Source organism: Hoplias malabaricus, chromosome 3 (genome assembly GCF_029633855.1).
Source record: "Hoplias malabaricus isolate fHopMal1 chromosome 3, fHopMal1.hap1, whole genome shotgun sequence".
In the NCBI taxonomy this organism is placed as follows: domain Eukaryota; kingdom Metazoa; phylum Chordata; class Actinopteri; order Characiformes; family Erythrinidae; genus Hoplias; species Hoplias malabaricus.
Window position 1 is genome coordinate 80,346,020 of NC_089802.1, and position 25,200 is coordinate 80,371,219.

At 46.4% G+C, this 25,200-nt stretch overlaps 1 protein-coding gene across 2 annotated transcripts in view; it reads left to right on the top strand.

Moving 5' to 3' along the window:
- Positions 1–597: 597 nt before the first annotated feature.
- The window catches only part of pik3r5 (phosphoinositide-3-kinase, regulatory subunit 5), a 52,778-nt gene continuing 28,175 nt past the window's right edge, over positions 598–25,200 (top strand). For both annotated transcript variants that reach the window (XM_066663678.1, XM_066663679.1), the window contains exon 1: positions 598–788. The gene's annotated coding sequence lies outside the window, so the exon portion shown is untranslated. The remainder of the gene's footprint in view (positions 789–25,200) is intronic.

Sequence of the window (25,200 nt, forward strand, 5' to 3'; positions counted from 1 at the left end):
TCTAAACTCACCATGCCCAATGCTAAGAGTCTGCTAGATGGGTATATAGCCCCTATACTCAGAGGGGTATCCTACCCTCTTCCAAAAGTTACATAACACAGTTTCTGCCGTGCTGAGCCTGGAGCGCCACAGACAGAGGCTCTGTTCTCTCAGCTACAGCTCAGTGCCTCACAATGACTTTACTTTCAAGCTGTAATTTTAAGGTCAAATGCTACACAATGTTCCTTTAAATCAGTAACATGCTCCAGTTGTGGACATCAAAGCAGTTTATTTCTTCATATTTTGTAAGTATTTTTATTTTTTTAAAGAAAACAATGTAGGAATAGCACTAAAACATCCCTTTGATGTGCGTTGTTTATTGGTGAAAATGACTGACAGCAACTTTAATGCTCCGTCCTGCTGTGTATTGCGCACTTTAATTCATAAAAATAACACAAACAGCAGAGAACAGCTTCCGCTGAGCAGTGTGTGTGTGTGTGTGTGTGTGTGTGAGAGAGAGAGAGAGAAGGGATACTCCTCCCCCGCGTGTGTGTATGTGTCTGTTCTTTCATGCACCTTCCCTAAACTCACTTCCTTCTTCACACAGAGCACAGAGCTCAGTGTGTGTGTGTGTGTGTGTGAGAGAGAGTGTGTTTTATCCTCGGTACAGTCTCTGAAGATTGTTTGTTTAATGACAGAATAATGGAAACAGCTCTGGTAAACACTTGGACATGATGCTGGACGTGAAGTGACAGACGGTGTCTTCTCTGGGTCCAAAGAAAGATGGGGAGAGTGTGTTAAAGCAGCAGGTAAGGGTGTGTGTGTGTGTGTGTTAAAGTCTACACTGATGTAAATGCTTAGAACTATGTATCAGAAACATTTTATTCACCAATACACAAGTGTACGGTGATCAGGAAGAAAACTAAAGCCACCGGTCGCTCCACAGTTACAGACTGTAATTCATCTGTGGCTTTGCATACTTCATCACCCCCTCTCCCCCTGTTCTTCAGCGCTCAGGACCCCCACAGAGCAGGTGTGATGTGGTGGTGGATCATTCTCAGAGCTGCAGTGACACTGACGTGGTGGTGGTGTGTTAGTGTGTGTTGTGCTGGTGTAGAGTGGATCAGACACAGCAGTGCTGCTGGAGTTTTTAAACCCTGTGTCCACTCTCTGTCCACTCTGTGAGACACTCCTCCCTCGTTGGTCCACCTTGTAGATGTAGAGTCAGAGACAGTAGCTCATCTGTGGCTGCACAGTGTGTGTCGGTCGTCCTCTAGTCCTTCATCAGTGACACAGGACGCTGTCGGCTGGATGTTTTTGGTCGGTGGACCGTTCTCAGTCCAGACACTGAGGGGTTTAAAAACTCCAGCAGCACTGCTGTGTCTGATCCACTCTGATCCACTCAGTAGTGATCTTCTACGTTTCACACGTTCAGAAATCTCTCTTCAGCGAGTTCAGAGAGGACACTAAGATGGTCCTAGTGGTGAACTAATGGTTACAGAAACAGGTTTGGTGCCGGAAGTTTGTTGGCTTGATGCCCACAACTGGCGGGCTATTAGAGGGCAGGCGGAGTGAGGGAACAGCACTGTCTCCTTCCTCAACCGCCACAGGTGGGGGGCCTTGTGGAAGACACCTAAACCTCAATGGCTCCTCCAGTGCTGGGGACGGCTGTGTGTGTGTGTGTGTGTGTGTGTGTGTGTCATTGCCATGGGTGGGTTAATGCAGTGACACTGGCTGTCCTTCTGTGTGATGACAACAAAAGCATGTTTCACATTTCGAGCGCTCGTCTCACGCTGTAATCTCACAGTTAGAGTCACGGCATTAATGTGGCTTTAATTTGACTTGTTCTCCATTTTATTATGAGTCTCTTTTTGAACATTGAATGTTTCTGTGTTGCTCCAGTTTCTAAAAAACACTGTGCTCTAATAACACTCAGAGGCTGCTTCCGTTCTCAGAAAGCACTGTAGCACCTTGTTTATTGGAGCAGTGGGTAAAGGTGTGTGTGTGTGTGAGAGGACAACATAAAGAAAGGTGAAGAGAGAGAGTGTGAGTGTGTGTGTGTGTGTGAGAACAACATAAAGAAAGGTGAAGAGAGTGTGAGTGTGTGTGTGAGTGTGTGTGTGTGTGTGTGTGTGTGTGTGTGTGTGTGTGTGTGTGTGAGGTATCACATAATATGGACTAAACCTTTTTACACATTCAGTCTGGGTCCCCACTACCTAAATCATTAAATCTCGTACTAATCCCTGCCCCGGGTTTAGGATTAGGACTGAGGTTTGGGATTAGTATTAGGGTGAGGTTTAAGGTTAGGGTTGGGGTTGAGGTATAAGTTGGGGTTAAGGTAATTTATTCATAGTCTATGCAATGCCCCCACGTTACACAGGAACAAACGCGGGTGTGTGTGTATTTTTGTGTGTTTTCACACCTCACGCGAGGCCTGCAGCATTCTGTGCATCATTTTCTCAGAAACACACTCTGCCACATCCTCACACACACACACACACACACACACACACACACACACACACACAGTGACTCCTCACCTTTTAGATTTGACGTTTTTCTGTTTTTTTTTGTTGACGTTTTCAGTAGCTTCACTGAAAGTTGTAGTCAGCGTTGTGTCCGTCCAGTGAAAGTGAAGCCGACACTATAATCATTCATTCATTAATTATCTGTAACCACTTCATCCTGTTCGGGGTCATTTCACTTGCAAATCTCCCTCATAAAGGCCCCGCTGTGGAGCCTGGGTGTGTTAGCATAACAGCTAGCATGCTAAAGGCCTGCACCGCTCAGGATAACACTGTTTACAAATGACCTCTTCTCATAACCTCATCTGACAAGTCCAACTTTGTTCCTGTTTAGATGGGTTTTAAGCTGAGTTTAAGGACAGGACTAAGGTCCACGGGACACACTGGGGACATGTCCCCACCCCCCACGTGCCCTTTTCATTCCTGAGTGGAGAACTGAACCCCGGTCGGCTCTTATGGGAGTAGAGTAGTGTTACTCTCCGAGTGGAGAACTGAACCCCGGTCGGCTCTTATGGGAGTAGAGTAGTGTTACTCTCCGAGCGGGGGACTGAACCCCGGTCGGCTCTTATGGGAGTAGAGTAGTGTTACTCTCCGAGTGGAGAACTGAACCCTGGTCGGCTCTTGTGGGAGTAGAGTAGTGTTACTCTCCGAGCGGGGGACTGAACCCCGGTCGGCTCTTATGGGAGTAGAGTAGTGTTACTCTCCGAGCGGGGGACTGAACCCCGGTCGGCTCTTATGGGAGTAGAGTAGTGTTACTCTCCGAGTGGAGAACTGAACCCTGGTCGGCTCTTGTGGGAGTAGAGTAGTGTTACTCTCCGAGCGGGGGACTGAACCCCGGTCGGCTCTTATGGGAGTAGAGTAGTGTTACTCTCCGAGCGGGGGACTGAACCCCGGTCGGCTCTTATGGGAGTAGAGTAGTGTTACTCTCCGAGTGGAGAACTGAACCCCGGTCGGCTCTTGTGGGAGTAGAGTAGTGTTACTCTCCGAGCGGGGGACTGAATCCCAGGCTGCTGTGAGGAAGGCAGGTGGAGAGGGCTAGTGTTGTGTAACTCTGAGTGACTGGTATCTGGTGTATTTTCCCATCTGTGTTCACACTCACTCCACCTGCAGATTTAAAGCTGATTATTGTGTTGTACAGAGATAAAGTTCTCTTTGAACTTCTGCTTTCCTCCCGTGACTCAGTTCTGACCTCCACTGACTCTGATGGAGCAGCGCAGCGAGGGAAGTTCCACTTCATTTTATTATTTCATTCTTTATTATTATTCTTTTCTGTGGAAGCTTTGCATGTTTATGGACCTGGGATTATCCTGGACGCATTGTTCTGTAAGATCAGTGTTTCCCCCCTGTGTTGAGGGGGTGGGGGGGGGTGTTTACTCTCTGAGTAAACAGTCAGTTCTCGTTAAAGCAGCAGAACACATCAGAAAGATCCGAGGGCCACACTGTGGGGGTTATAATGTTTCGGTCGGTGCAGGGGTCCATACCAGGGTTCATTTAATTAAAGAAAACCATGAAAAAACTTTAGCTGATTAACACTTTTTCTTTTTTACCAAGAAATTTAGACGAGAACAAATTTACAATTTAAAGACTATGACAATGTTTTACACTCTTTGTCGAAACATTGAAACTAAACGATAAATCTAAAGTATAAAGACTGATAGATGACTCGTTATTTCTGATTTAAAAACTGAAAATCTTAACGGAAATAAAAACAGAACAGAAGAGCTCCGTCTGTTTGCTGTTGTCAGGGCGACGAGAGCGGGCGGGCAGATCTGTGAGCGGAGTCGACTCCCAAAGAATCGATTTGTCGAGCGTCTGGGAGTCACTCGTGTCAATTGTCGGCCAATATTTCAGAGAATTGAATCACTTGGAGTCGACTCAGTCTCGGTTTGTGACGTCTTTTGCAGCGACTTAAAATATTAATGTTCAATAAAGTCAAATTTTATTTTAAAAAGAGGCCATTTTCTTCCATAATTTTAGATGTTAATGTGTTTTAAATGTAACATTATGTTTAAGCTGTTGTTTATGAAAATGTGTAATAAATAATAACTGTAAAATTATAAACACTTTAAAAATGATGTTTTTTTATATTTAATGAAATAAACCAGTTGTTTCAGTTAAAACTATTAATAATTTAAGGACTAAAATGGGACTAAAACTAAGACAGAGGAGTGGCGGCCGGTGGCAGTCTCCTGGAGCCAACTGATGTCTCACTGATGGTGGAGGGGTCCTTTATTTATTTTAAAATCATTAAATGAATGTCTATAAAAACGATGTGTTCGCTGTTATTTTACAGTGAAGTGGCGCAGTTCTATTTCTCGTGTGTTTTATGTAAACAATGTCAGAATCATCTTCCAGTGAAAGTATTGCATTAACCACACACACACACACACACACACACACACACACAGAGAGAGAGACACACACAGAGAGAGAGAGAGAGACACACACACACACACACACACACACACAGAGAGACACACACACACACATTGACAAACACACACACACAGAGACACACACACAGAGACACACACACACATACACATACACACGCACGCACACACACACACACACACACATAGACACACACCCACACAGAGACATACACACACATACACATACACACACACACATACACATACACACACACACACACAAACACACACACAAACACACACACACACACACACGCACACACATACACACACACACACACACACACGCACACACATACACACACACAAACACGCACAAATTTGAGCAGAACAAACAAGAATGTTTAGTTAAATGTGTCATAAATACTGCGCTCATCTTCCTGTTTGTGTGGTTCCTTCTTATCTCTCCATCACTTTCATCGTCTGCATCACTGCAATACACACACACACACAAACACCCCCCCCCCCCACACACACACACACCTTCCTTAGAAATACAACAGTGAAACACTCTGCACACAGACTCCTGGCATTAATCTTAGCTTCATGTGCAGCTGCTCTACATCATTGATTCATGCATTCATTCATTTATTCATTCATTCATTCATTCACACATTCATTAATCCATGTTCTGTAAGGATGTTCAGAGTTGCAGTGTGTCCACATCCCATCCAAATTCACTTGCTCAAAGAGAAACATACACTGTACAGAGCACCACACACTCACTCAGTCACTCACAATCACCCTGTCACTCACACATAATCACACACCTGTGTACAGTTTCACACACTCACCCAGTCACCCACATACTCACCCAGTCACTAAAACACTCACACAATCATTCACATACTCACTCAGTCACTCACACACTCACACAATCATACACACACTCACTCAGTCACTCACACACTCACCCAGTCACTCAAACACTCACACAATCATTCACATACTCACTCAGTCACTCACAATCACCCTGTCACTCACACATAGTCACACACCTGTGTACAGTTTCACACATTCACCCAGTCACTCACCAAGTCACCCTGTCACTCAGAGATTCCCCTGTGGACAGTTACACAGTCACCCTGGGGGACATTTAGTAGGGGCCCAGTCTGTTGGACTTATGTCTGTGAACAGGGTCTCGTCTCTGGAAGTGACCCATTAAAGCGTTTCCATTCTGTAAAGGGTTAATGAATGAAGCTGGACTTATGAAGAAGCTCAGAACAATAAACAAAGCTCAGGAGAGCAGCTGCCGGAACCAATCGACCCAAACAATGAGCCCCTGCACTGTGTTTGTTCTGGACTGACCCTTCATCAGCCCGGTCACTGCATCAGTGCCAGCTTCGCCTCTGACCCTGTTAGCCAGAGGTATGGGAGTCTCCTCGCTGGCAGGAGCCCTTGCAGGAGTTCCGGACCCCCGAGCCCTGGACCTGAGGCCGGAGGAAGCTTCCCACTGGAACCAACACTGGCCCGACAGGATGTGGCCACTTCCTCGTTTCCTGTCGGACAAAATATGGCATTGGTCCATGTGCTTTTGTTTTGGATCCGATTCTGTTCCCCACCTTAGCCCCGCCCATTACCCCGCCCATTGTCACACTCATATCATGTGCTGCACTTGGGGATGCTTGGTTGACATGGTTACCAAGTGATTTCCAGGTGCTCATTTCTTATACTTTGACATTGATTACAACTGTGTGGACTGCACTGGGGGTCTGTGTTACTGGAAGTCTGTGTTATTGAGGGTCTGTGTTATTGGGGGTCTGTGTTACTGGAGGTCTGTGTTATTGGAGGTCTGTGTTACTGGGGGTCTGTGTTATTGGAGGTCTGTGTTATTGGAGGTCTGTGTTATTGGAGGTCTGTGTTATTGGGGGTCTGTGTTATTGGGGGTCTGTGTTACTGGGGGTCTGTGTTACTGGAAGTCTGTGTTACTGGGGGTCTGTGTTATTGGAGGTCTGTGTTATTGGGGGTCTGTGTTATTGGGGGTCTGTGTTATTGGGGCTCTGTGTTACTGGGGCTCTGTGTTACTGGGGATCTGTGTTATTGGGGGTCTGTGTTATTGGGGGTCTGTGTTATTGGGGGTCTGTGTTATTGGGGCTCTGTGTTACTGGGGCTCTGTGTTACTGGGGATCTGTGTTATTGGGGGTCTGTGTTATTGGGGGTCTGTGTTATGGGAGGTCTGTGTTATTGGAGGCCTGTGTTACTGGGGATCTGTGTTATTGGAGGTCTGTGTTATTGGGGGTCTGTGCTATGGGAGATCTGTGTTATGGGAGGTCTGTGTTATGGGAGGTCTGTGTTATGGGAGGTCTGTGTTATTGGAGGCCTGTGTTATTGGAGGTCTGTGTTATGGGAGGTCTGTGTTATTGGAGGCCTGTGTTACTGGGGATCTGTGTTATTGGAGGTCTGTGTTATTGGGGGTCTGTGCTATGGGAGATCTGTGTTATGGGAGGTCTGTGTTATGGGAGGTCTGTGTTATGGGAGGTCTGTGTTATTGGAGGCCTGTGTTACTGGGGATCTGTGTTATTGGAGGTCTGTGTTATTGGGGGTCTGTGCTATGGGAGATCTGTGTTATGGGAGGTCTGTGTTATGGGAGGTCTGTGTTATGGGAGGTCTGTGTTATTGGAGGCCTGTGTTACTGGGGATCTGTGTTATTGGAGGTCTGTGTTATTGGGGGTCTGTGCTATGGGAGATCTGTGTTATGGGAGGTCTGTGTTATGGGAGGTCTGTGTTATGGGAGGTCTGTGTTATGGGAGGTCTGTGTTATGGGAGGTCTGTGTTATTGGGGGTCTGTGTTATTGGAGGTCTGTGTTATTGGAGGTCTGTTTTATTTGAGGTCTGTGTTATTGTGGGTCTGTGTTATAGGATGTCTGTGTTATGGGAGGTCTGTGTTATTGGGGGTCTGTGTTATAGGATGTCTGTGTTATTGGAGGCCTGTGTTACTGGGGATCTGTGTTATTGGGGGTCTGTGTTATTGGGGCTCTGTGTTACTGGGGATCTGTGTTATTGGGGGTCTGTTTTATTGGAGGTCTGTGTTACTGGGGGTCTGTGTTACTGGAGGTCTGTGTTATTGGAGGTCTGTGTTATTGGAGGTCTGTGTTATTGGGGGTCTGTGTTACTGAAGGTCTGTGTTATTGGGGGTCTGTGTTATTGGAGGTCTGTGTTATTGGGGGTCTGTGTTATTGGGGGTCTGTGTTACTGGGGGTCTGTGTTACTGGAGGTCTGTGTTATTGGAGGTCTGTGTTATTGGGGGTCTGTGTTACTGCGGATCTGTGTTATTGGAGGTCTGTGTTATTGGGGGTCTCTGCTATGGGAGATCTGTGTTATGGGAGGTCTGTGTTATTGGGGGTCTGTGTTATTGGGGTTCTGTGTTATTGGAGTTCTGTTTTATTTGAGGTCTGTGTTATAGGAGGTCTGTGTTATGGGAGGTCTGTGTTATGGCAGGTCTGTGTTATTGGAGGTCTGTGTTATTGGAGGTCTGTGTTATTTGAGGTCTGTGTTATTGGGAGTCAGTGTTATAGGAGGTTTGTGTTATTGGAGGTCTGTGTTATTGGAAGTCTGTGTTATTGGGAGTCTGTGTTATAGGAGGTCTGTGTTATGGGAGGTTTGTGTTATAGGAGGTCTGTGTTATTGGAAGTCTGTGTTATTGGGAGTCTGTGTTATAGGAGGTCTGTGTTATTGGGGGTCTGTGTTATAGGAGGTCTGTGTTATGGGAGGTCTGTGTTATGGGAGGTCTGTGTTATGGGAGGTCTGTGTTATGGGAGGTCTGTGTTATTGGAGGTCTGTGTTAATGGAGGTCTGTGTTATTTGAGGTTTGTGTTATTGGAGGTCTGTGTTATTGGGGGTCTGTGTTATTGGAGGTCTGTGTTATTGGGGGTCTGTGTTATTGGGGGTCTGTGTTACTGGGGGTTTGTGTTATTGGAGGTCTGTGTTATTGGAGGTTTGTGTTATTGGGGGTCTGTGTTATTGGAGGTCTGTGTTATTGGGGGTCTGTGTTACTGGGGGTTTGTGTTATTGGGGGTCTGTGTTACTGGGGGTTTGTGTTATTGGAGGTCTGTGTTATTGGAGGTTTGTGTTATTGGGGGTCTGTGTTACTGGGGGTTTGTGTTATTGGAGGTCTGTGTTATTGGAGGTTTGTGTTATTGGAGGTTTGTGTTATTGGAGGTCTGTGTTATTGGAGGTCTGTATCATAAGAGGTCTGTGTTATTGGAGGTTTGTGTTATTGGATGTCTGTGTTATTGGGGGTCTGTGTTATTGGAGGTCTGTGTTATTTGAGGTCTGTGTTATTGGGGGTCTGTGTTATTTGAGGTCTGTGTTATTGGGAGTCTGTGTTATTGGAGGTCTGTGCTATTGGAGGTCTGTGTTATTGGAGGTCTGTGTTATTGGGGGTCTGTGTTATTGGAGGTCTGTGTTATTTGAGGTCTGTGTTATTGGAGGTCTGTGTTATTTGAGGTCTGTGTTATTGGGAGTCTGTGTTATAGGGGGTCTGTGTTATGGGAGGTTTGTGTTATTGGGGGTCTGTGTTATTGGAGGTCTGTATCATAAGAGGTCTGTGTTATTGGAGGTCTGTGTTATTGGGGGTCTGTGTTATTGGAGGTCTGTGTTATTGGGGGTCTGTGTTATTGGAGGTCTGTGTTATTGGGGGTCTGTGTTATTGGAGGTCTGTGTTATTGGAGGTCTGTGTTATTGGAGGTCTGTGTTATTGGGGGTCTGTGTTATTGGAGGTCTGTGTTATTGGGGGTCTGTGTTATTGGAGGTCTGTGTTATTGGGAGTCTGTGTTATTGGAGGTCTGTGTTATTGAAGGTCTGTGTTATTGAAGGTCTGTGTTATTGGGGGTCTGTGTTATTGGAGGTCTGTGTTATTGGGGGTCTGTGTTATTGGAGGTCTGTGTTATTGGGGGTCTGTGTTATTGGAGGTCTGTGTTATTGGGGGTCTGTGTTATTGGAGGTCTGTGTTATTGGGGGTCTGTGTTATTGGAGGTCTGTGTTATTGGGGGTCTGTGTTATTGGAGGTCTGTGTTATTGGAGGTCTGTGTTATTGGAGGTCTGTGTTATTGAAGGTCTGTGTTATTGAAGGTCTGTGTTATTGGGGGTCTGTGTTATTGGAGGTCTGTGTTATTGGGGGTCTGTGTTATTGGAGGTCTGTGTTATTGGGGGTCTGTGTTATTGGAGGTCTGTGTTATTGGGAGTCTGTGTTATTGGAGGTCTGTGTTATTTGAGGTCTGTGTTATTGGGAGTCTGTGTTATAGGGGGTCTGTGTTATGGGAGGTTTGTGTTATTGGGGGTCTGTGTTATTGGAGGTCTGTATCATAAGAGGTCTGTGTTATTGGAGGTCTGTGTTATTGGGGGTCTGTGTTATTGGAGGTCTGTGTTATTGGGGGTCTGTGTTATTGGAGGTCTGTGTTATTGGGGGTCTGTGTTATTGGAGGTCTGTGTTATTGGAGGTCTGTGTTATTGGAGGTCTGTGTTATTGGAGGTTTGTGTTATTGGGGGTCTGTGTTACTGGGGGTTTGTGTTATTGGAGGTCTGTGTTATTGGAGGTCTGTGTTATTGGAGGTCTGTGTTATTGGAGGTTTGTGTTATTGGGGGTCTGTGTTACTGGGGGTTTGTGTTATTGGAGGTCTGTGTTATTGGAGGTTTGTGTTATTGGAGGTTTGTGTTATTGGAGGTCTGTGTTATTGGAGGTCTGTATCATAAGAGGTCTGTGTTATTGGAGGTTTGTGTTATTGGATGTCTGTGTTATTGGGGGTCTGTGTTATTGGAGGTCTGTGTTATTTGAGGTCTGTGTTATTGGGGGTCTGTGTTATTTGAGGTCTGTGTTATTGGGAGTCTGTGTTATTGGAGGTCTGTGCTATTGGAGGTCTGTGTTATTGGAGGTCTGTGTTATTGGGGGTCTGTGTTATTGGAGGTCTGTGTTATTTGAGGTCTGTGTAATTGGAGGTCTGTGTTATTTGAGGTCTGTGTTATTGGGAGTCTGTGTTATAGGGGGTCTGTGTTATGGGAGGTTTGTGTTATTGGGGGTCTGTGTTATTGGAGGTCTGTATCATAAGAGGTCTGTGTTATTGGAGGTCTGTGTTATTGGGGGTCTGTGTTATTGGAGGTCTGTGTTATTGGGGGTCTGTGTTATTGGAGGTCTGTGTTATTGGGGGTCTGTGTTATTGGAGGTCTGTGTTATTGGAGGTCTGTGTTATTGGAGGTCTGTGTTATTGAAGGTCTGTGTTATTGAAGGTCTGTGTTATTGGGGGTCTGTGTTATTGGAGGTCTGTGTTATTGGGGGTCTGTGTTATTGGAGGTCTGTGTTATTGGGGGTCTGTGTTATTGGAGGTCTGTGTTATTGGGGGTCTGTGTTATTGGAGGTCTGTGTTATTGGGGGTCTGTGTTATTGGAGGTCTGTGTTATTGGGGGTCTGTGTTATTGGAGGTCTGTGTTATTGGAGGTCTGTGTTATTGGAGGTCTGTGTTATTGAAGGTCTGTGTTATTGAAGGTCTGTGTTATTGGGGGTCTGTGTTATTGGAGGTCTGTGTTATTGGGGGTCTGTGTTATTGGAGGTCTGTGTTATTGGGGGTCTGTGTTATTGGAGGTCTGTGTTATTGGGGGTCTGTGTTATTGGAGGTCTGTGTTATTTGAGGTCTGTGTTATTGGGAGTCTGTGTTATAGGGGGTCTGTGTTATGGGAGGTTTGTGTTATTGGGGGTCTGTGTTATTGGAGGTCTGTATCATAAGAGGTCTGTGTTATTGGAGGTCTGTGTTATTGGGGGTCTGTGTTATTGGAGGTCTGTGTTATTGGGGGTCTGTGTTATTGGAGGTCTGTGTTATTGGGGGTCTGTGTTATTGGAGGTCTGTGTTATTGGAGGTCTGTGTTATTGGAGGTCTGTGTTATTGAAGGTCTGTGTTATTGAAGGTCTGTGTTATTGGGGGTCTGTGTTATTGGAGGTCTGTGTTATTGGGGGTCTGTGTTATTGAAGGTCTGTGTTATTGGGGGTCTGTGTTATGGGAGGTCTGTGTTATTGGGGGTCTGTGTTATTGGAGGTCTGTGTTATTGGGGGTCTGTGTTATTGGAGGTCTGTGTTATTGGGGGTCTGTGTTATTGGAGGTCTGTGTTATTGGAGGTCTGTGTTATTGAAGGTCTGTGTTATTGGGGGTCTGTGTTATTGGAGGTCTGTGTTATTGGGGGTCTGTGTTATTGGAGGTCTGTGTTATTGGGGGTCTGTGTTATTGGGGCTCTGTGTTATAGAGTGTCTATATTATTTGAGGCCTGTATTTTTGTTGGCGTTACCTGCTTCATTCAGGAGAAAGGTGAAACACTTACAGTGCAAGTGTTTTCCATTGTCTGTGAGCGGTCACTTCCTGACCCAATCAGTGGAACGGCGTTCCCTGTTCCGGGGGTAAACCAGCCCGAGCTGGGGTCACACTTAGAGCTGCACTGACCTCACACAGTAACATGTACAGTACATAGACCATGGTTTGTTCAATCTCTGTGTGAATGAAAGTAACAGAAGTGTTGAAGAACTTCAGAGGCGCTGCTGTGTCTGATCCACTCCTACCAGCTTTCAGAAGTTTGTGGAGGTCCCACAGCACTGAGCGAGTCGCAGTGTGTACAGTGTGATCTGCATAGAACCACATCTAAGCTCTGGAGCAGCTGCACATGAGTCTAAAGTCAATCACGCCCAATGCTAAGTGTCGTCCATCACCCCCCCATGCCCCCATCCCCCAGCTCTGGGGGAATTCTTTGATATTTCTTTCCTATGGGAGCACTCCTCTGTCTAAGACTGTGTGAGGGTATTAAGAGAATAAGGTATTCTGCCTTTCTCTCTCTCTCTCTCTCTCTCTCTCTCTCTCTCTCTCTCTGTCTCTCTGTCTCTCTCTCTCTCTCTGATCACATTTCCACGGCCCGAACAGGAAGCTGGTGTGAGGAAGCAGGTGTTGTTGTATTGTTGTGTGTTGTTTGTGTGTGTGTGTGTGTGTGTGTGTGTGTGTGCTGGTGTGATTGTGTGTGATGATAAACTCCCACACCTTGAGACTCATTGTGTGAGAGTCCCATAATGTCCTCAACGACTTCTGGCCTCTAATCACAGAATAATGACCTTAAATCTACTGCAGGGAATGAGTCTAACTTCCACAGACAAGCCTCTAAGATGTGGAGCAGCTGCACATGAGCCTACAGTCAACGTGCCCAATGCAGAGTGTCTTTAAACCTTTACTGACCTCCTCCTTTCAGATCCAGCACCGATCAGCATCACATGCCCTCTTAAACCCTTTCCTGGAGTTTACACATTCAGTCCCAGCTCAGTCAGGTTTCAGACCCAGCGCTGATATCTGTTCAGTGACTGAGCCATGGACCTGAACGTTCAGTGTGTCCCACAGTTATTCAGCAGCTGCCCTTCAGTCTTCAGCTCTGACAGATTTGTCTGATGCACTTCACAAAGGCACTGCAGAATTGTGGATGGTTTATAAACAATTAAAGTGTTTGATCTTGGTGTTAGCTTTGTGTTAAACAGGATACACTTCCCCCTCGTCTCTGCAGTGAAACATAGTTCTGTTTCTTAATGTTGCTTCGGTCCAAACCCCACGAGCCCCACAGCAGTGTTCTCCCCCTGTGTAAACAGCCCTGTTCAGAACGCCCGCTTTCAGCACCTGTTCCTTTAAATGATAATGAGCCGCTCGCTGTTCACCCCGACCCCGAGCGCACAGCAGTGAGGAGCGAGGAGCAGAAGCTCTGGTTTTTAGCCGTTTTCACTCTGTTCTCTTTCTTCTCCGTTTTTACTCAGTGCTCTTATTTCTCCGCGCTCGTTGTGTCTGTTTTGCTGAGTTTAACCTCGTCTTTGCGCTCTCACATAAACACGGGTCCAGCGCTGTGATTGGACGGACTCAGACGAGGGGGCGGGGCCATTCTAAAGTCTCTGCACTTGATGTCAGAAGCGGAGCAGAATCAGAACGACTCGTTTTATCCTGTGTTTCTGACTCAGGCAGCGCACAGAGAACTGACTGGGGTCTTGTTTCACAGTGTGTGGGTTGGTGGGCTCCAGATTCACACTTTAATGTGAACACGCTCTGATGAAGTGATTCTAATTATAGTAAATTATAGTATGTGCCCTTTAAGGTCAGCTCCTGATCAGCGCTGTGGCCTTTATCTCTGAGCGTCAACACAGAGGAGAAAATTTAAGGCGGTGTTTCCCCGGTCACTGGTGGGTGGCTGATGTAAGAGAGACTCGTATTAGCTTTTGACCCACGCACTGATGAACACAGTGGGACTTTTCTGAGATGATAAAAGACAGGAAATCAGTTGCTAGGCGCTAATCTGGTTGTTTTATGTGGAAACTTCAGCAGCAAACAAACCCGTGCCCTGCTCTGAGGTTGAGTGTTTAAAGTCATTTCTACCAACAGCAACTGTAGCAAACGGTTTAAACAGGGATTATTTACTGCGTGTTTAATTTTGTATAAAATGCAGCTCACGTGAGATTAGCATCAGTTGTAAACGCTGTGAGCGCAGGAGAGGGACGACTTACACACATAGAAAAATGTGGCAAATTAAAGCAACATTAGGTAGAATTTTTGCTTTAAATTATCGTGAGATTCAAAATCATCGTGAGGCTCCACTGAGCTGTAACAGTGAGAATGTTGTTGCTACTCATGGCTCAGCACTGCAGAAACTGTACTATGTAACTTTCAGAAGAGAGTAGGAATCAACTCCCGCTCCCTCCACTCTCCCTTTGATTTCCAGAGAGTGGTGTAAAAGTGAATTACACACTGCAGCTGTAGGGGGAGCCCAAATCTTTCTGCTGCTTTAATAAATACTCTGTGGAAAATTATAATAATCACGCAATAATTACCACGCATAATTAACCAGGGAAATATTCAGCTAAATAACAATGAGAACGTAAGGGACTCATTCGAAGTATTTGCAAAGCGACCGGACGCATGACCCCCGCGTGAAGTGTGTGTCACTGTGCTACAGTCGCCTTTAATCAGAAATAAATCTTTCAACATTCAGAATTCTTCTGGGGGACGTTTATTAAAAGAAACAAATGATGTCGGTTCTTTGGCAAAAGCAGGACAAGAGTACGAGTTCAGAGCAGGGTTTAAACTACAGGTCCCACAAAGATCTCTACTGTGGAGCACTATTATTAATATTATTATTATTATTATTACTGTAATCTCAGGTCAGTTACACTTTAATGACATGACTTTCATTAGTGGAGGACTGATTAACTGCGGTGTCCCTCTGTGTCTCTGAAGCATGACTCTGACCTGATTTAAGGTCAAACGCGTAGATTTTATAAATGTCACAGAGCTTTTTTTTTCTTTTTACTTTTCGTTCTCTGACATTAAAGGTTTCAGGGCATCACCACACAACTGTGGTTTATCATCAGCAGGAGATGAGGAATGTGACTAACGCAAGAACTGCAGAAATGAAACTAGAGCTAGAGCTTGACACCAGAAAACAGCAGAGAGGGCGGGGTAGAGGACAACAGAGAGAGTGAGACAGTTAGAGAGTGAGAGGGAAGGAGAAGGAGGAGAAAGTCAGTGAAAGAAAGGAGAAAATGAGCTGATGTTAGTGTTCTCTGAGTGTGTTGAGCTGTAGAGACAGTGTTGGGGTGTTAGTGTTCTCCTCTGAGTGTGTTGAGCTGTAGAGACAGTGTTGGGATGTTAGTGTTCTCCTCTGAGTGTGTTGAGCTGTAGAGACAGTGTTGGGATGTTAGTGTTCTCCTCTGAGTGTGTTGAGCTGTAGAGACAGTGTTGGGGTGTTAGTGTTCTCTGAGTGTGTTGAGCTGTAGAGACAGTGTTGGGATGTTAGTGTTCTCTGAGTGTGTTGAGCTGTAGAGACAGTGTTGGGGTGTTAGTGTTCTCCTCTGAGTGTGTTGAGCTGTAGAGACAGTGTTGGGATGTTAGTGTTCTCCTCTGAGTGTGTTGAGCTGTAGAGACAGTGTTGGGATGTTAGTGTTCTCTGAGTGTGTTGAGCTGTAGAGACAGTGTTGGGATGTTAGTGTTCTCCTCTGAGTGTGTTGAGCTGTAGAGACAGTGTTGGGGTGTTAGTGTTCTCCTCTGAGTGTGTTGAGCTGTAGAGACAGTGTTGGGATGTTAGTGTTCTCCTCTGAGTGTGTTGAGCTGTAGAGACAGTGTTGGGGTGTTAGTGTTCTCCTCTGAGTGTGTTGAGCTGTAGGGACAGTGTTGGGGTGTTAGTGTTCTCCTCTGAGTGTGTTGAGCTGTAGAGACAGTGTTGGGATGTTAGTGTTCTCCTCTGAGTGTGTTGAGCTGTAGAGACAGTGTTGGGATGTTAGTGTTCTCCTCTGAGTGTGTTGAGCTGTAGAGACAGTGTTGGGATGTTAGTGTTCTCCTCTGAGTGTGTTGAGCTGTAGAGACAGTGTTGGGGTGTTAGTGTTCTCCTCTGAGTGTGTTGAGCTGTAGAGACAGTGTTGGGGTGTTAGTGTTCTCCTCTGAGTGTGTTGAGCTGTAGAGACAGTGTTGGGATGTTAGTGTTCTCCTCTGAGTGTGTTGAGCTGTAGAGACAGTGTTGGGATGTTAGTGTTCTCCTCTGAGTGTGTTGAGCTGTAGAGACAGTGTTGGGGTGTTAGTGTTCTCCTCTGAGTGTGTTGAGCTGTAGAGACAGTGTTGGGGTGTTAGTGTTCTCCTCTGAGTGTGTTGAGCTGTAGAGACAGTGTTGGGGTGTTAGTGTTCTCCTCTGAGTGTGTTGAGCTGTAGGGACAGTGTTGGGGTGTTAGTGTTCTCCTCTGAGTGTGTTGAGCTGTAGAGACAGTGTTGGGGTGTTAGTGTTCTCTGAGTGTGTTGAGCTGTAGAGACAGTGTTGGGATGTTAGTGTTCTCCTCTGAGTGTGTTGAGCTGTAGAGACAGTGTTGGGGTGTTAGTGTTCTCCTCTGAGTGTGTTGAGCTGTAGAGACAGTGTTGGGGTGTTAGTGTTCTCCTCTGAGTGTGTTGAGCTGTAGAGACAGTGTTGGGATGTTAGTGTTCTCTGAGTGTGTTGAGCTGTAGAGACAGTGTTGGGATGTTAGTGTTCTCCTCTGAGTGTGTTGAGCTGTAGAGACAGTGTTGGGGTGTTAGTGTTCTCCTCTGAGTGTGTTGAGCTGTAGAGACAGTGTTGGGATGTTAGTGTTCTCTGAGTGTGTTGAGCTGTAGAGACAGTGTTGGGATGTTAGTGTTCTCCTCTGAGTGTGTTGAGCTGTAGAGACAGTGTTGGGGTGTTAGTGTTCTCCTCTGAGTGTGTTGAGCTGTAGAGACAGTGTTGGGGTGTTAGTGTTCTCTGAGTGTGTTGAGCTGTAGAGACAGTGTTGGGATGTTAGTGTTCTCCTCTGAGTGTGTTGAGCTGTAGAGACAGTGTTGGGATGTTAGTGTTCTCCTCTGAGTGTGTTGAGCTGTAGAGACAGTGTTGGGGTGTTAGTGTTCTCTGAGTGTGTTGAGCTGTAGAGACAGTGTTGGGATGTTAGTGTTCTCTGAGTGTGTTGAGCTGTAGAGACAGTGTTGGGATGTTAGTGTTCTCCTCTGAGTGTGTTGAGCTGTAGAGACAGTGTTGGGATGTTTGTGTTCTCCTCTGAGTGTGTTGAGCTGTAGAGACAGTGTTGGGATGTTAGTGTTCTCCTCTGAGTGTGTTGAGCTGTAGAGACAGTGTTGGGGTGTTAGTGTTCTCCTCTGAGTGTGTTGAGCTGTAGAGACAGTGTTGGGATGTTAGTGTTCTCCTCTGAGTGTGTTGAGCTGTAGAGACAGTGTTGGGGTGTTAGTGTTCTCCTCTGAGTGTGTTGAGCTGTAGGGACAGTGTTGGGGTGTTAGTGTTCTCCTCTGAGTGTGTTGAGCTGTAGAGACAGTGTTGGGGTGTTAATGCTCTCCTCTGAGTGTGTTGAGCTGTAGAGACAGTGTTGGGGTGTTAATGCTCTCCTCTGAGTGTGTTGAGCTGTAGGGACAGTGTTGGGGTGTTAATGCTCTCCTCTGAGTGTGTTGAGCTGTAGAGACAGTGTTGGGGTGTTAATGCTCTCCTCTGAGTGTGTTGAGCTGTAGAGACAGTGTTAGGATGTTAGTGTTCTCCTCTGAGTGTGTTGAGCTGTAGAGACAGTGTTGGGATGTTAGTGTTCTCCTCTGAGTGTGTTGAGCTGTAGAGACAGTGTTGGGATGTTAGTGTTCTCCTCTGAGTGTGTTGAGTTGTAGAGACAGTGTTGGGATGTTAGTGTTCTCCTCTGAGTGTGTTGAGCTGTAGAGACAGTGTTGGGATGTTAGTGTTCTCCTCTGAGTGTGTTGAGCTGTAGAGACAGTGTTGGGATGTTAGTGTTCTCCTCTGAGTGTGTTGAGCTGTAGAGACAGTGTTGGCATGTTAGTGCTCTCCTCTGAGTGTGTTGAGCTGTAGAGACAGTGTTGGGGTGTTAGTGTTCTCCTCTGAGTGTGTTGAGCTGTAGAGACAGTGTTGGGATGTTAGTGTTCTCCTCTGAGTGTGTTGAGCTGTAGAGACAGTGTTGGGGTGTTAGTGTTCTCCTCTGAGTGTGTTGAGCTGTAGAGACAGTGTTGGGGTGTTAGTGTTCTCCTCTGAGTGTGTTGAGTTGTAGAGACAGTGTTGGGATGTTAGTGCTCTCCTCTGAGTGTGTTGAGCTGTAGGGACAGTGTTGGGATGTTAGTGTTCTCCTCTGAGTGTGTTGAGCTGTAGAGACAGTGTTGGGATGTTAGTGTTCTCCTCTGAGTGTGTTGAGCTGTAGAGACAGTGTTGGGGTGTTAGTGTTCTCCTCTGAGTGTGTTGAGCTGTAGGGACAGTGTTGGGATGTTAGTGTTCTCCTCTGAGTGTGTTGAGCTGTAGGGACAGTGTTGGGATGTTAGTGTTCTCTGAGTGTGTTGAGCTGTAGAGACAGTGTTGGGGTGTTAGTGTTCTCCTCTGAGTGTGTTGAGCTGTAGAGACAGTGTTGGGATGTTAGTGTTCTCCTCTGAGTGTGTTGAGCTGTAGAGACAGTGTTGGGGTGTTAGTGTTCTCCTCTGAGTGTGTTGGGATGTTAGTGTTCTCTGAGTGTGTTGAGCTGTAGAGACAGTGTTGGGGTGTTAGTGTTCTCCTCTGAGTGTGTTGAGATGTAGAGACAGTGTTGGGGTGTTAGTGTTCTCCTCTGAGTGTGTTGAGCTGTAGAGACAGTGTTGGGATGTTAGTGTTCTCCTCTGAGTGTGTTGAGCTGTAGGGACAGTGTTGGGATGTTAGTGTTCTCCTCTGAGTGTGTTGAGCTGTAGAGACAGTGTTGGGGTGTTAGTGTTCTCCTCTGAGTGTGTTGAGCTGTAGGGACAGTGTTGGGATGTTAGTGTTCTCCTCTGAGTGTGTTGAGCTGTAGAGACAGTGTTGGGATGTTAGTGTTCTCCTCTGAGTGTGTTGAGCTGTAGAGACAGTGTTGGCATGTTAGTGCTCTCCTCTGAGTGTGTTGAGCTGTAGAGACAGTTTTGGGGTGTTAGTGTTCTCCTCTGAGTGTGTTGAGCTGTAGAGACAGTTTTGGGGTGTTAGTGTTCTCCTCTGAGTGTGTTGAGCTGTAGAGACAGTGTTGGGGTGTTAGTGTTCTCCTCTGAGTGTGTTGAGCTGTAGAGACAGTGTTGGGATGTTAGTGTTCTCCTCTGAGTGTGTTGAGCTGTAGAGACAGTGTTGGGATGTTAGTGTTCTCCTCTGAGTGTGTTGAGCTGTAGGGACAGTGTTGGGGTGTTAGTGTTCTCCTCTGAGTGTGTTGAGCTGTAGGGACAGTGTTGGGGTGTTAGTGTTCTCCTCTGAGTGTGTTGAGCTGTAGAGACAGTGTTGGGATGTTAGTGTTCTCCTCTGAGTGTGTTGAGCTGTAGAGACAGTGTTGGGATGTTAGTGTTCTCCTCTGAGTGTGTTGAGCTGTAGAGACAGTGTTGGGATGTTAGTGTTCTCCTCTGAGTGTGTTGAGCTGTAGAGACAGTGTTGGGGTGTTAGTGTTCTCCTCTGAGTGTGTTGAGCTGTAGAGACAGTGTTGGGATGTTAGTGTTCTCCTCTGAGTGTGTTGAGCTGTAGAGACAGTGTTGGGATGTTAGTGTTCTCCTCTGAGTGTGTTGAGCTGTAGAGACAGTGTTGGGGTGTTAGTGTTCTCCTCTGAGTGTGTTGAGCTGTAGAGACAGTGTTGGGGTGTTAGTGTTCTCCTCTGAGTGTGTTGAGCTGTAGAGACAGTGTTGGGGTGTTAGTGTTCTCTGAGTGTGTTGAGCTGTAGAGACAGTGTTGGGATGTTAGTGTTCTCCTCTGAGTGTGTTGAGCTGTAGAGACAGTGTTGGGGTGTTAGTGTTCTCCTCTGAGTGTGTTGAGCTGTAGAGACAGTGTTGGGGTGTTAGTGTTCTCCTCTGAGTGTGTTGAGCTGTAGAGACAGTGTTGGGATGTTAGTGTTCTCTGAGTGTGTTGAGCTGTAGAGACAGTGTTGGGATGTTAGTGTTCTCCTCTGAGTGTGTTGAGCTGTAGAGACAGTGTTGGGGTGTTAGTGTTCTCCTCTGAGTGTGTTGAGCTGTAGAGACAGTGTTGGGATGTTAGTGTTCTCTGAGTGTGTTGAGCTGTAGAGACAGTGTTGGGATGTTAGTGTTCTCCTCTGAGTGTGTTGAGCTGTAGAGACAGTGTTGGGGTGTTAGTGTTCTCCTCTGAGTGTGTTGAGCTGTAGAGACAGTGTTGGGGTGTTAGTGTTCTCTGAGTGTGTTGAGCTGTAGAGACAGTGTTGGGATGTTAGTGTTCTCCTCTGAGTGTGTTGAGCTGTAGAGACAGTGTTGGGATGTTAGTGTTCTCCTCTGAGTGTGTTGAGCTGTAGAGACAGTGTTGGAGTGTTAGTGTTCTCTGAGTGTGTTGAGCTGTAGAGACAGTGTTGGGATGTTAGTGTTCTCCTCTGAGTGTGTTGAGCTGTAGAGACAGTGTTGGGATGTTAGTGTTCTCCTCTGAGTGTGTTGAGCTGTAGAGACAGTGTTGGGATGTTAGTGTTCTCCTCTGAGTGTGTTGAGCTGTAGAGACAGTGTTGGGGTGTTAGTGTTCTCCTCTGAGTGTGTTGAGCTGTAGAGACAGTGTTGGGGTGTTAGTGTTCTCCTCTGAGTGTGTTGAGCTGTAGAGACAGTGTTGGGGTGTTAGTGTTCTCTGAGTGTGTTGAGCTGTAGAGACAGTGTTGGGATGTTAGTGTTCTCCTCTGAGTGTGTTGAGCTGTAGAGACAGTGTTGGGATGTTAGTGTTCTCCTCTGAGTGTGTTGAGCTGTAGAGACAGTGTTGGGGTGTTAGTGTTCTCTGAGTGTGTTGAGCTGTAGAGACAGTGTTGGGATGTTAGTGTTCTCCTCTGAGTGTGTTGAGCTGTAGAGACAGTGTTGGGATGTTAGTGTTCTCCTCTGAGTGTGTTGAGCTGTAGAGACAGTGTTGGGATGTTAGTGTTCTCCTCTGAGTGTGTTGAGCTGTAGAGACAGTGTTGGGGTGTTAGTGTTCTCCTCTGAGTGTGTTGAGCTGTAGAGACAGTGTTGGGATGTTAGTGTTCTCCTCTGAGTGTGTTGAGCTGTAGAGACAGTGTTGGGGTGTTAGTGTTCTCCTCTGAGTGTGTTGAGCTGTAGGGACAGTGTTGGGGTGTTAGTGTTCTCCTCTGAGTGTGTTGAGCTGTAGAGACAGTGTTGGGGTGTTAATGCTCTCCTCTGAGTGTGTTGAGCTGTAGAGACAGTGTTGGGGTGTTAATGCTCTCCTCTGAGTGTGTTGAGCTGTAGGGACAGTGTTGGGGTGTTAATGCTCTCCTCTGAGTGTGTTGAGCTGTAGAGACAGTGTTGGGGTGTTAATGCTCTCCTCTGAGTGTGTTGAGCTGTAGAGACAGTGTTAGGATGTTAGTGTTCTCCTCTGAGTGTGTTGAGCTGTAGAGACAGTGTTGGGATGTTAGTGTTCTCCTCTGAGTGTGTTGAGCTGTAGAGACAGTGTTGGGATGTTAGTGTTCTCCTCTGAGTGTGTTGAGTTGTAGAGACAGTGTTGGGATGTTAGTGTTCTCCTCTGAGTGTGTTGAGCTGTAGAGACAGTGTTGGGATGTTAGTGTTCTCCTCTGAGTGTGTTGAGCTGTAGAGACAGTGTTGGGATGTTAGTGTTCTCCTCTGAGTGTGTTGAGCTGTAGAGACAGTGTTGGCATGTTAGTGCTCTCCTCTGAGTGTGTTGAGCTGTAGAGACAGTGTTGGGGTGTTAGTGTTCTCCTCTGAGTGTGTTGAGCTGTAGAGACAGTGTTGGGATGTTAGTGTTCTCCTCTGAGTGTGTTGAGCTGTAGAGACAGTGTTGGGGTGTTAATGCTCTCCTCTGAGTGTGTTGAGCTGTAGAGACAGTGTTGGGGTGTTAGTGCTCTCCTCTGAGTGTGTTGAGCTGTAGGGACAGTGTTGGGATGTTAGTGTTCTCCTCTGAGTGTGTTGAGCTGTAGAGACAGTGTTGGGATGTTAGTGTTCTCCTCTGAGTGTGTTGAGCTGTAGAGACAGTGTTGGGGTGTTAGTGTTCTCCTCTGAGTGTGTTGAGCTGTAGGGACAGTGTTGGGATGTTAGTGTTCTCTGAGTGTGTTGAGCTGTAGAGACAGTGTTGGGGTGTTAGTGTTCTCCTCTGAGTGTGTTGAGCTGTAGAGACAGTGTTGGGATGTTAGTGTTCTCCTCTGAGTGTGTTGAGCTGTAGAGACAGTGTTGGGATGTTAGTGTTCTCCTCTGAGTGTGTTGAGCTGTAGAGACAGTGTTGGGGTGTTAGTGTTCTCCTCTGAGTGTGTTGGGATGTTAGTGTTCTCTGAGTGTGTTGAGCTGTAGAGACAGTGTTGGGGTGTTAGTGTTCTCCTCTGAGTGTGTTGAGATGTAGAGACAGTGTTGGGGTGTTAGTGTTCTCCTCTGAGTGTGTTGAGCTGTAGAGACAGTGTTGGGATGTTAGTGTTCTCCTCTGAGTGTGTTGAGCTGTAGGGACAGTGTTGGGATGTTAGTGTTCTCCTCTGAGTGTGTTGAGCTGTAGAGACAGTGTTGGGATGTTAGTGTTCTCCTCTGAGTGTGTTGAGCTGTAGAGACAGTGTTGGGATGTTAGTGCTCTCCTCTGAGTGTGTTGAGCTGTAGAGACAGTGTTGGGGTGTTAGTGTTCTCCTCTGAGTGTGTTGAGCTGTAGGGACAGTGTTGGGATGTTAGTGTTCTCCTCTGAGTGTGTTGAGCTGTAGAGACAGTGTTGGGATGTTAGTGTTCTCCTCTGAGTGTGTTGAGCTGTAGAGACAGTGTTGGGATGTTAGTGTTCTCCTCTGAGTGTGTTGAGCTGTAGAGACAGTGTTGGGGTGTTAGTGTTCTCCTCTGAGTGTGTTGAGCTGTAGAGACAGTGTTGGGATGTTAGTGTTCTCCTCTGAGTGTGTTGAGCTGTAGGGACAGTGTTGGGATGTTAGTGTTCTCTGAGTGTGTTGAGCTGTAGAGACAGTGTTGGGGTGTTAGTGTTCTCCTCTGAGTGTGTTGAGCTGTAGGGACAGTGTTGGGGTGTTAGTGTTCTCCTCTGAGTGTGTTGAGCTGTAGAGACAGTGTTGGGATGTTAGTGTTCTCTGAGTGTGTTGAGCTGTAGAGACAGTGTTGGGATGTTAGTGTTCTCCTCTGAGTGTGTTGAGCTGTAGAGACAGTGTTGGGATGTTAGTGTTCTCCTCTGAGTGTGTTGAGCTGTAGAGACAGTGTTGGGATGTTAGTGTTCTCCTCTGAGTGTGTTGAGCTGTAGGGACAGTGTTGGGATGTTAGTGTTCTCTGAGTGTGTTGAGCTGTAGAGACAGTGTTGGGATGTTAGTGTTCTCTGAGTGTGTTGAGCTGTAGGGACAGTGTTGGGATGTTAGTGTTCTCTGAGTGTGTTGAGCTGTAGAGACAGTGTTGGGGTGTTAGTGTTCTCCTCTGAGTGTGTTGAGATGTAGGGAGTTGGAGTTATGGTTCTTTAATGCAGTGGTGTCCTATGAATATAAATGTAATCTCAGGACAGATTAGTGTTGCTATAATGGCATAAACACGAGGCTCATTAAGCCTTAACAATAAAATGGGCGGGGCTTAATCTTGGCCTTTGTGACCCCCTGAGGTGCTGCCAGCTCAACTGGAAGGAACTAATACATCACTAAAATTACACAAGCTGCTTCCATTTGAGACAACAATAAAGCTCATTGTGTGAAATCAAGATGGGTTCAGCGGTCTGTTTACATTTACACACACACACACACACACACACACACACTGGGGATGACGACAGAATGAATGTCCCATATAATATCTGAGTGTAAACAGAGTAATGCACTTTGTTCAGGGTTTGATCTGTCTACTTCAAACACAACAGCACAGAACTTGTTCACACATTAATCCACAATTTCTCACACTCACCCAGTCACTCACACACTCACCCACTCATTCATACAATCACCCAGTCACTCACACACTCACCCAGTCACTCATACAATCACGAAGTCACTCACACTCACACAGTCACTCATACAATCACCCAGTCACTCACACACTCACCCAGTCACTCACACTCTCACCCAGTCACTCACACACTCACTCAGTCATTCATACAATCACCCAGTCACTCACACACTCACCCACTCATTCATACAATCACCCATTCATTCACACACTCACACAGTCACTCACACACTCACTCAGTCATTCATACAATCACCCAGTCACTCACACACTCACCCACTCATTCATACAATCACCCATTCATTCACACACTCACACAGTCACTCACACACTCACCCAGTCACCCATACAATCACGCACTTACTCACACACTCACACAGTCACTCATACAATCACGCAGTCACTCACACACTCACACAGTCACTCATACAATCACGCAGTCACTCACACACTCACACAGTCACTCATACAATCACCCAGTCACCACACACTCACCCAGTCACTCACACACTCACTCACACACTCACCCAGTCATTCATACAATCACCCAGTCACTCACACACTCACCCAGTCACTCACACACTCACCCAGTCACTCATACAATCACGCAGTCACTCACACACTCACACAGTCACTCATACAATCACCCAGTCACTCACACACTCACCCAGTCACTCACACACTCACACTCTCACTCAGTCACTCACACACTCACCCAGTCACTCATACAATCACGCAGTCACTCACACACTCACACAGTCACTCATACAATCACCCAGTCACTCACACACTCACCCAGTCACTCACACACTCACACTCTCACTCAGTCACTCACACACTCACTCAGTCATTCATACAATCACCCAGTCACTTACACACTCACCCAGTCACCCACAGACTCACCCAGTCCCTCACACAATCACC